Here is a 10,522-nt window from a genome sequence, read left to right as displayed (position 1 = left end):
GATCCCAGCCAGCAGCCAGAGATAAAACACAGAACTGTGGTTTGGGGCATGTCGATTATCAGGACAAAGACAGGTTAAGGAAAAGACTCTGACTAAACATGGGACACTTTTTTTGTGAGGGCCTCCTAACAGAGACAGCCACAAGTTGCCTTCCGAGGAGACAAGAGGGCGAGGTGACATTATATTTCACCTACCCCCACCCACCAAAACACTCAGAATTCAGAAAAAAACACTGAGCCACCTAATGGAGGCCAGAGTCACTTACACCAGGCCCTGCCCCCCTGCACCCTGGAGACCCATTTCCACTGAAACAAGTCAGCCTAAGAATAAGCACAGCAGGAGAAGACCTGCAGAAGACCAGCACAAAAAACTCCCTTGCACCAAGTCTATAGATCATAGTGCTGCAAAGCTTCAGCTCTAGGAGAAATAGGTTCTAACTTCCATTTTACTTTTATTCTTTATTCTTTTCTTATTATTACCTCATCATTTATTCTCTTATATTTTAATTCCTTTATTTACTTATTATTATTATATTTTGTTTTCATATATATTCTTTTAATTTTTTAATTTTTATTTTATTATTTATTTTCATTATGTTTTATTTGTTTTTGGATCTGGATTCATCTACAAGCAGACTAAAACACACTTAGGATCTAAGGGTTTTTTGTGGGTTTTGTTGTTGTTGTTGCTTGTTTTTCTTTTTCTTTTTCTTTGTTTTTTGCTTGTTTGTTTTTCTTTATTTTCTTCTTTTCTGGACAAAATGGTGATACTGAGAAATTTACCCCAAAAGAAAGAAACAGGCAGTAGAACTCATGACCCGGGATTGAATCAATACAGATATAAGTAAGATGTCTGAACTATGATTTAAAACCATAATTATATGGATATTAGCTAGGCTTGGGAAAAGCATTGAAGACACTAGGGAATCCCTTTCTGTAGAGATAAAAGAACTAAAATCTAGTCAGGCTGAAATTAAAAATGCTATAAGTGAGATGCAGTCTCAGATGGATGCCATGACATTGAGAATAGATGAAGCAGAGCAGCGAATCAGTGAGATAGAAGATAAAATTATGGAAAATAATGAAGCTGAAAAAAAGAGAGAAAAGGCAAAAGATCATAATACGAGTCTTAAGAGAACTCAGAGACTTATTAAATGGGAATAACATTTGTATCACAGGAGTCCCAGAAGATGAAGAGAGAAAAAAGGGGGAATAAGGTTTATGTGAGCAAATTATAGTTAGAAACTTCCCTAATCTGGAGAAAGACACAAACGTCAAAATCCAAGAAGCATAGAGACTTCTCATTAAATTCAACAAAGGCTGACCATCACCAAAATATATCATAATCAAATTCCCAAAATACACAAACGAGGAAGGAATCCAGAAAGCAGCAATGGGGAAAAAGACATTAACTTACAAAGGAAGGCAGATCAGGTTTACAGCAGATCTATCCCCAGAAACTTGGCAGGCCAGAAAGGAGTGGCAGCATATATTCAACGTACAGAATGGGAAAAACATGCAACCAAGAATTCTTTATCTGGCAAGGCTGCCCTTCAGAATAAAGGAGAGATAGAGTATCTCAGATAAACAAAAACTAAAGGAGTTCATGACCACTAAACCAGCCCTTCAAGAAAAATTAAAGGGGACTCGTTGAGTGGAGAGGAAAAAAAATACTGAAGCAACAAAGACAAGAAACAACCAGAGATCATCACCAGAAACACCAACTCTACAGGCAGCACAATGGCACTAAATTTATATCTTTCAATAATCACTGTGAATGTAAATGGACTAAATGCTCCAATCAAAAGACATAGGTATCAGAATGGATTTAAAAAAAAAAAAAAACAAGATCCAGGCACATGTGGGTGGATCAGTCAGACTTCAGCTCAGGTCATGATCTCATGGTTTGTAAGTCTGAGACCCATATTGGGCTTACTGCCAACAGCCTGTCAGCACAGAGCCCATTTCAGATCCTCTGTACCCCTCTCTTCTTCTCTCCCCTGCTTGTGCTCTCTCAAAAAAATAAATAAATATTTAAAAAAAAAAAAACAAGAGCTATCTATATGGTGTGAAAAGAGACTCATTTTAGACCTAAAAACACTTGCAGATTGAAAATGAGGGAATGGAGAATGGTCTATCATGCTAATGGATATCAAAAGAGAGCCAGCGTAGCTCTACTTGTGTCAGACAAACTAAATTTTAAAAACAAAGACTATAACAAGAGATAAAGAAGGGCATTATATCATAATTAACCGGTCTAACCATCAAGAAGATCTAACAATCATAAATATTTATGCCCCAACTTGGAACACCCAAAATATATAAATCAATTAATCACAAATATGAAGAAACTCACTGATAGCAAATACTGTAGGAGACTTTAACACCCCACTTACTGCAATGAACAAAGCATCTAAGCAGAAAATCAACAAGGAAACGATGGCTTTGAATGACACACTGGACCTGATGAATTTAACAGGTATATTCAGAGCATTTCATCCTAAAGCAACAGAATACACATTCTTCTTGAATGCACACGGAACATTCTCCAGAATACATCACATTCTGGGTCACAAATCAGCCCTCAACAAGTACAAAAAGATTGAGATCATACCATGCATTTTCAGATCACAACACTATGAAACTTGAAATCCACCACAGGAAAAAATTTGGAAAGCTCTCAAACACACAGAGGTTAACAAACATCCTATTAAAGAATGAATGAGTTAGCCAGGAAACTAAAGAGGAAATTTAAAAAATACATGGAAGCCAATAAAAATGAAAAAACTATAGTCCAAAACCCTTTGGGATTCAAAGACAGTCCTGAGGGGAAAGTATATTTCAATGTAGGCTTATCTCAAGAAGCAAGAAAAGTCCTAAATACACAACCTGACCTTTCACCTAAAGGATCTAGAGAAGGAACAGCAAATAAAGCCTAAAGCTGGCAGATGAAGGGAAATAATAAAGATTAGAGCTGAAATAAGTGATATAGAAACAAAAAAAAAAAAACCCAGTAGAACATAGCAAGAAAACAAAGAGCTGGTTCTTTGAAAGAATAAACAAAATTGATAAACCTCTAGCCAGATTTATCAAAAAGAAAAGGACCCAAATAGATAAAATCATGAGTGAAAGAGGAGAAATCACAACCAACACAACAGAAATAGAAATAAATATAAGAGAATACTATGAAAAATTATATGCCAACAAACTGTACAATCTGGAAGAAATAGACAAATTCCTAGACACTCACATGCTACCAAAACTCAAACAGGAAGAAATAGAAAATTTGAACAGACTGATTACCAGAAATGAAATTGAATCAGTGATCAAATATCTCCCAACAAACAAAAGTCTAGGGCCAGACAGCTTACCAGGAGAATTCTACCAGACATTCAAAAAAGAATTAATACCTATTCTTTTCAACTGTTCTAAAGAATAGAAATGGAAGGAAAGCTTCAAACTCATTCTACAAAGCCAGCATTACATTGATTAAAAAACCAGAAAAAGACCCCACTAAAAAATATACAAAATTTTGTATAAAAAAAATATACTATATTAGTATAAAAAAAATATACTACCCCACTCCTTTATTCCCCAATAAAGGAGAATTACAGGCCAATATCCCTGATGAACATGGATGCAAAAATTCTCAACAAAATACTAGCAATATATAAATATTAATATAAATATAAAAATATATATAATAATATTATATAATAAAAATATAATAATATATATAAAAATATAATAAATATAAAAATAAAATACTAGCAAATATAATTCAACATTACATTAAAGGAATTATTCACCATGATCATGTGGGATTTATTCCTGGGCTGCAGGATTGGTTTAATATTTGCAAATCAATTGAGATATACCATGTTAATAAAAGAAAGGATAAAAACCACATGATCCTCTGTCATAGACTCTAAGTCTAAAGTTCTCTTTTGGCCAGCAAAAGAGCGGGACACAGGATGAAAAGCGATAGATGGCTAATGTCCAGGGAAAGACAAGAGCCCTGAATAAGGGTCCTTGCCCTGTATTTATTCATATCAGAAGGCTTACAAATGTGATGGGCATGTACAAAGAGACAAACTGTGAACATTAACTTGGGGATGTGAAGGAAAAAGGGGGTTTGAAGATATACAGTGTTTGGGGTTTGGGTCAATATAAAACAAAATCCTGGCGCCAGGCAGATGGGTAGATGGTTGTTAATAGCAGACATGAGACAGCACCTCTGTTTATCTTAGCTAGCCTAGGGGATAAGGCAGATAGGGGAAATAACCTCAGGGTTAACAAGGCACTTTTTCTTTTGTTAACCATTTCCACTCTGGGCTGCTTCACCTGCAGCACAGTGGTCTATAGTCCAATTTACCTGTTTACCTAACTTGGTCCTTTCCACCTGTGAAATAAGCTTTTTGCTATATTAGTAAACTGGGGGATGCTTCTGCCCTGAACACCTAATCTTGCTTACCTCATATACCTTTGTATTGTGTGCCTTTGCCCCTCTCTGCACCCTGTCTCTATTCTGGGGTGCCTTTGAACCCCCATATTTTTGGTGCCCTTGCACCTCCCTATTCTTGCGGTGCTAATCTTGTTTACCCAAACTCGGGTGTGAGCATCCTATGGCTTTGTATTTCTTTATGCCTTGTTAACCCATTGGTGTAAGTCTGGGGATTCCTAAGCTTATTCCCCACAGTCCTCTCAATAGATGCAGAAAAAGCATTTGTCAAAATACAGCTTCCTTTCTTGATAAAAACGCTCAACAAAATAGGGATAGATAAAACATACTTCAAAATCATAAAGGCCATATGCAAAAGACCCACAGCTAATATCCCTAATGGGGAAAAAATGAGAACCTTTCCCCTACAGTCAGGAACAAAACAAGGATGTCCACTCTCACCACTACTATTTAACATAGTACTGGAAGTCTTAGCCTCAGGAATCAGACAACAAAAAGAAATAAAGGGCATACAAGTCATCCAGGAAGAAATTCAAAATTTCACTATTTGCAGATGACATGATACTCTCCATGGAAAATCCAAAGGACTCCACCAAAAAATCGCTAGAACGGATACATGAATTCAGCAAAGTCACAGTGTATAAAATCATTGTGCAGAAATCTGTTGCATTTCTATACACCAATAATGAAGCAAGAGAAAAAAGAATTCAAGGAATCGATCCCACTTGCAATTGCACCAAAACACAGGGTGCTGTTTGCTCAATCGGTTAAGCATCAAACTCCAGATTTCAGCTCAGGTCATGATTTCACAGTTCGTGAATTCGAGTCCCCCATCAGGCTCTGCACTGACAGTGTGGGCCTGCTTGGGATTTTCTCTCTCTCTTTCCTTCTCTCTCCCATGCCCCCAAAGCAATTAAATAAACTTAGAAAAAATGCACCATAACTCATAAAATACCTAGGAATAAACCTAACCAAGGAGGTAAAAGATCTGCACACTGAAAATGATAGAATGCTTATGAAAGAAATTGAAGAGGACACAAAGAAATGAAGAGACATTCCATACTTGTGGATTGGAAGAACAAATACTGTAAAATGTCTATACTACCTAAAGCAATCTACACATTTAATGCAATCCCTATAAAAATACAAAGAGCATTCTTCACAGAGCTAGATAGAACAAACAATCCTTAAATTTGTATGGAACAACAGGAGACCCAGAATAGCTGAAGCAATCCTGAAAAAGAAAAACAAAACTGGAGGCATCATTATTTTGGACTTCAAACTGTAGTGATCAAGACAATATGGTACTGGTAAAAAACAGACAGGTAAACAGAACAGAATAGAAAACCCAGAAATAGAACTACAACTATATGGTCAACCAATATTAAACAAAGCAGGAAAAAACATCCAATGGAATAAAGACAGTCTCTTCAACAGATGGTGTTGGGAAATCTGGATTGTGACATGCAGATGAATGAAACTTGGCCATTTTCTTACACTACACACAAAAATAAATTCAAAATGGAGGAAAGACCTAAATGTGAGATAGGAAACCATCATAATCCTAAAGAATGACACAGGCAGCAACCTCTTTGACCTCGGCCAGAGCAACTTCTTACTACACACATCACCAAAGGCCAGGAAACAAGAGAAAACATAAACTACTGGGACTTCATCAAGATAAAAAGCTTCTGCACAGCAAAGGAAACAACAAAACTAAAAGGCAGCCTATGGAATGGGAGAAGACACTTGCAAAGGACATATTGGATAAAGGGTTAGTATCCAAAATCTGTAAAGAACTTATCAAACCCAACACCCACAAAACAAACAACCCAGTTAAGAGATGGACAGAAGACATGAATAGACACTTTCCCAAAGAAGACATCCAGATGGCTAACAGACACATGAAAAGATGCTCAACATCACTCATCATCAAAACCACCATGAGATACCACCTCTCACCTGTCAGAATGGCTAAAATTAACAACACAAGAAACGTGTTGGTGAGGATGTGGAGAAAGGTGAACCCTCTTACACTGTTGGTGAAAATGCAAACCAGAGCAGCCACTCTGGAGAACAGTGTGGAGGTCCCTAGAAAGTTAAAAATAGAACTACCTTTAGAGAAAAAAATAGAACTACCCTAAGATTCAGCGATTGCACTATTAGGTATTTACCCAAATGATAGAAAAATACAGATTCAAAAGGGTACCCGCACCCTGATGCTTATCCCAGCATTATCAACAATAGCCAAACTATGGAGAGAGCTAAAATATCCATCGGCTAATGATAAAGAAGATGTGGTATACATACACAATGGAATATTACTAATCTATCAAAAAGAATGAGATGTTGCCATTTGCAACAACGTGAATGGAGCTAGAAAGTATTATGCTAAGCAAAATCAAACAATCAGAGAAAGACAAACACCATATGATTTCACTCATATGTGGAATTTAAGAAACAAAACAGATGAACAAATGGGAGGTAGGGGGAAGAGAAGACAGGGAAATAAAACACAAGAAACCATTAAAGATTGAGAACAAACTAAGGGTTGATGGATAGAGGTGGATGGGAGATGGGATAGATTGGTAATGGGTATTAAGGAGGGCACTCGTGATGAGCACTGGTGTTGTATGTAAGTGATGAAACACTAAATTACTTCTGAAATAAACAAAACAAAAACAAACCTTAACACACACACACATGCAAAACGAATAATCTAATTTAAAAATAGGCAGATGACATACACAGACATTTCTCCAAAGAAAACATCCAAATGGCCAACACACACATGAAAAGATGTTCAATGTCAGTCATCATCAGGGAAATGCATATCAAAACCATGATGAGTTATCACCTTACACTTGTCAGAACTGCTAAAATCAAAAGCTCAAGAAACAAGTGTTGGCAAGGATGTGGAGAAAAAGGAATCGTGTTACACTGTTGGTGGAAATGAAAACTGGTGCAACTACTGTGGAACACAGTATGATGGTTCCTCAAAAAAAAAATAGTACTACCCTATTTTTCAGTAATCACACTACTGGGTATTTACCCAAAAAATACAAAAGTACTAGTATAAAGGGATATATACACCCCTATGTTTATTACAGCACGATTTACAATACCTAAGCCATGGAAGAAGCCCAAGTGTCCATTGACAGATGAATGAATAAAGAAGTGAGACAGATGATATAGATAGATAGATAGATAGATAGATAGATGATAGAGAGATAGATAGATATTATTCAGCTATGAAAGATATGAAATCCTGCCATTTGCAACAACATGAATGGAGCTACAGAGTACAATGCTAAGCAAGATAAACCAGTATGAGAAAGACAAATATCACATTATTTCACTCATATGTATTTTAAAAAACAAAACAGTGAACAAAGGAATGGAAAAAAAGAGACAAAATAAAGAACAGACCTTTAACTACAGAGAACAAACAGATGGTTACCAGAGGGGAGGTGAGTGGGGGTATGTGTGAAATAGATGATGGGAATTAAGAGTACACTTACCTTGATGAGTTTGAATGATATATGGAATTGTTGAATCATTATGTTTTACACCTTAAACTAATATAACTTTATGTTAACTACACTGGAATTAAAATAAATAAAAAATAATTCTAAATAAATAAATAAATAGCCATGTCAACATCCCTTTTATTATGTAATGAGAAGGGGAAAAAAGCACTTCTATAACATTCTTGCCAAAACTCAAAACTTTCATATAACTATGGGGATACATCAAGCAATCTCAAATTGAGGAACATTATACAAAATAAACCAGTACTACTATTCAGAAGTGTCAAGGTCAGGAAAGATAAGGAAGGACCTAGGAATTGTCACAGATCGTTGGAGACTTAAGAAACATGGTAACTAAATGCAATACTGGATTAGATACTAGATCAGGAAAAGGACATTAGTGGGAAAGTTGGTGAAATTTCAGTAAGGTCTGTAGATTAGTTAATAGTAGTGTATTAATGTTAGTTTTTTTATTTCAATAATTTACCTGGTTATGTAAGATGTTAACATTAAAGTAAGGTGGATACAAAATATACAGGGATACTTGCACTCTCTTTGCAACATTTATATGAGGCTAAAATGTATTCAAAATAAAGAGCTAAAAAAAGAAACTGTGTTAACAGAAAGAAATATGTGTCTATTGTTATTGCAGTCCCTGCAAAACTTACCCTTGGTTTTAATCTTATAAACTAAGCTGCTTTTCCAATTGTTTGATATATAAATGTGCAGACCAAGAAAGAATAAGACCCAGCCTTAATTTGCCCCCATCCCTAATAAAGACTTGTATCAAGGCCTCCCATTTCCTATGTGGTGGGTGTACAAATCTGGGAAAGAAGTTTGGTCTTCAGGAAGCTTTCAGTTTTCACCAAGGAATAATGGATAATAGACCCGGCCCTTAAGATAAGGTTTTCTAATTAGCTTACCTGTGGTTCTGCAGAATCTACAATCTGTTGTTCAAATCTTCTTCTACTTATGGAGAAAATAGCCAAGGCACCTTACCCAAACCACAGATAGCAAAACCCAACTTTGAGAAACAAGTGTGTGTGTGTTTGTGTGTGTGTCTGTGTGTGTCTGTGTGTGCCATTTCTTCTTTAAGGAGAGTTACCAAAGAAGGCCAAGAATTCTGATCTCCTTCACCACTCTCTAGGCTAGTTTAGTTACCTCCTCTCATGCTGCCATGACAATATTCTTCCTTCACTCTTATTAGATGGTATTATTATAGTTATCTGTTTATTTCTCTGTGTGAGCAGGCACCGTGGCAACCTTGTTTACCACTTTTTCCCTAAGCACCCAGCAGAATGCAAGAATATAATATATACTCAAAAGTATTTGTTGGCAGCCACATGGGGTTCAGGGAAGCCCCAACAACAAAGTGAAGAAACTGAGGCACAGAAAGCTGCTGGTAGCAACAAGTGAATGACAGAAAGGCATCCATTCTAGTCTGTAATTGAGCATCTATAATTATGTGAGGAATATGACTATCTGAAAAAAAAATGAGTGACATACTCCAGCATGTGATGATGCAGAGGTGTAACTAGAAGTCCAGGTAGGTGACTGCCAAAAGATCTCAGAAAGCACCCAAAACGTGACATGGAGATTGACTTCATTAAGATGGGAAAAAAAAAAGACATCCCTCACTCATATCCCATCCTAAAAATAATAATTTGGCATTCTTTGGTGAAGAAAAATGCCTTAGTAGGAGCTTTGGGATCCAAGTAGGAGACTGAATCTGCAATTCAGTCCAGATTGAAAACAGCCATTTTGAGAAAACAGGTCCACACCCAAGCAGCTAACTCACCAGGTGTTATCTTAGCTGCAGACATGGAAACCGCTTTGTACCCACGAGAACCTATCTACAGCACCATTTGGCTTTGGTTCTGCCACCAGTACTGTAGGCCAAAGATACCTGGAAGGACCTGCACACCCACTTTTGCAGAGTTAGACCACAGAATCTTGGCTGTGGAACCTGAAACAGCGGTGGGGCTCAGTTTCAGCCCTCTCAGCCACAGTCCAGGGTAAGTCTTACCTATCCAGGAACCCATTTAATGACTTGGCATCAACCCTCTCAGGGACCTAGTGGAAACAACACTTGTCTACATCCCTGGTAATAGACTCATTGTCTGAGGACCCAACTGTGGACCCTGAAGCAGACCCTTATCCCAGTACCACCCTCCTGAACAAGGCACTAGAAGTTATCTCATACACCCATGGACCAGACAAGATGCCAGACAAGATACCCCCAAGTCCCTGGTAACAAGCCCACCAACCACAGTCACCACTGCAGACCTAGTAACAGCCTCATCATCAGCTCTAACTCAGCACAACTCTAATTCCAGAGGTAATCCCATCAGCCTGGGGAACTGACAAGAAAATATCTTTACCTGCTGAAACTAGTTATTTTTCACAGAAATAAAAAAGGAAATGCTAAAATTTTTTGTTAAACTACAAAAGAGTTGGAATAAAAGCAATCTTGAGGACAAAGCTAGGCTTTGAACCCCATCTTACACCACTCACAAAAATTAACTCTAAAT

Source organism: Neofelis nebulosa, chromosome 12 (genome assembly GCF_028018385.1).
Source record: "Neofelis nebulosa isolate mNeoNeb1 chromosome 12, mNeoNeb1.pri, whole genome shotgun sequence".
NCBI classification, from domain to species: domain Eukaryota; kingdom Metazoa; phylum Chordata; class Mammalia; order Carnivora; family Felidae; genus Neofelis; species Neofelis nebulosa.
This window is presented reverse-complemented; position numbering follows the sequence as displayed.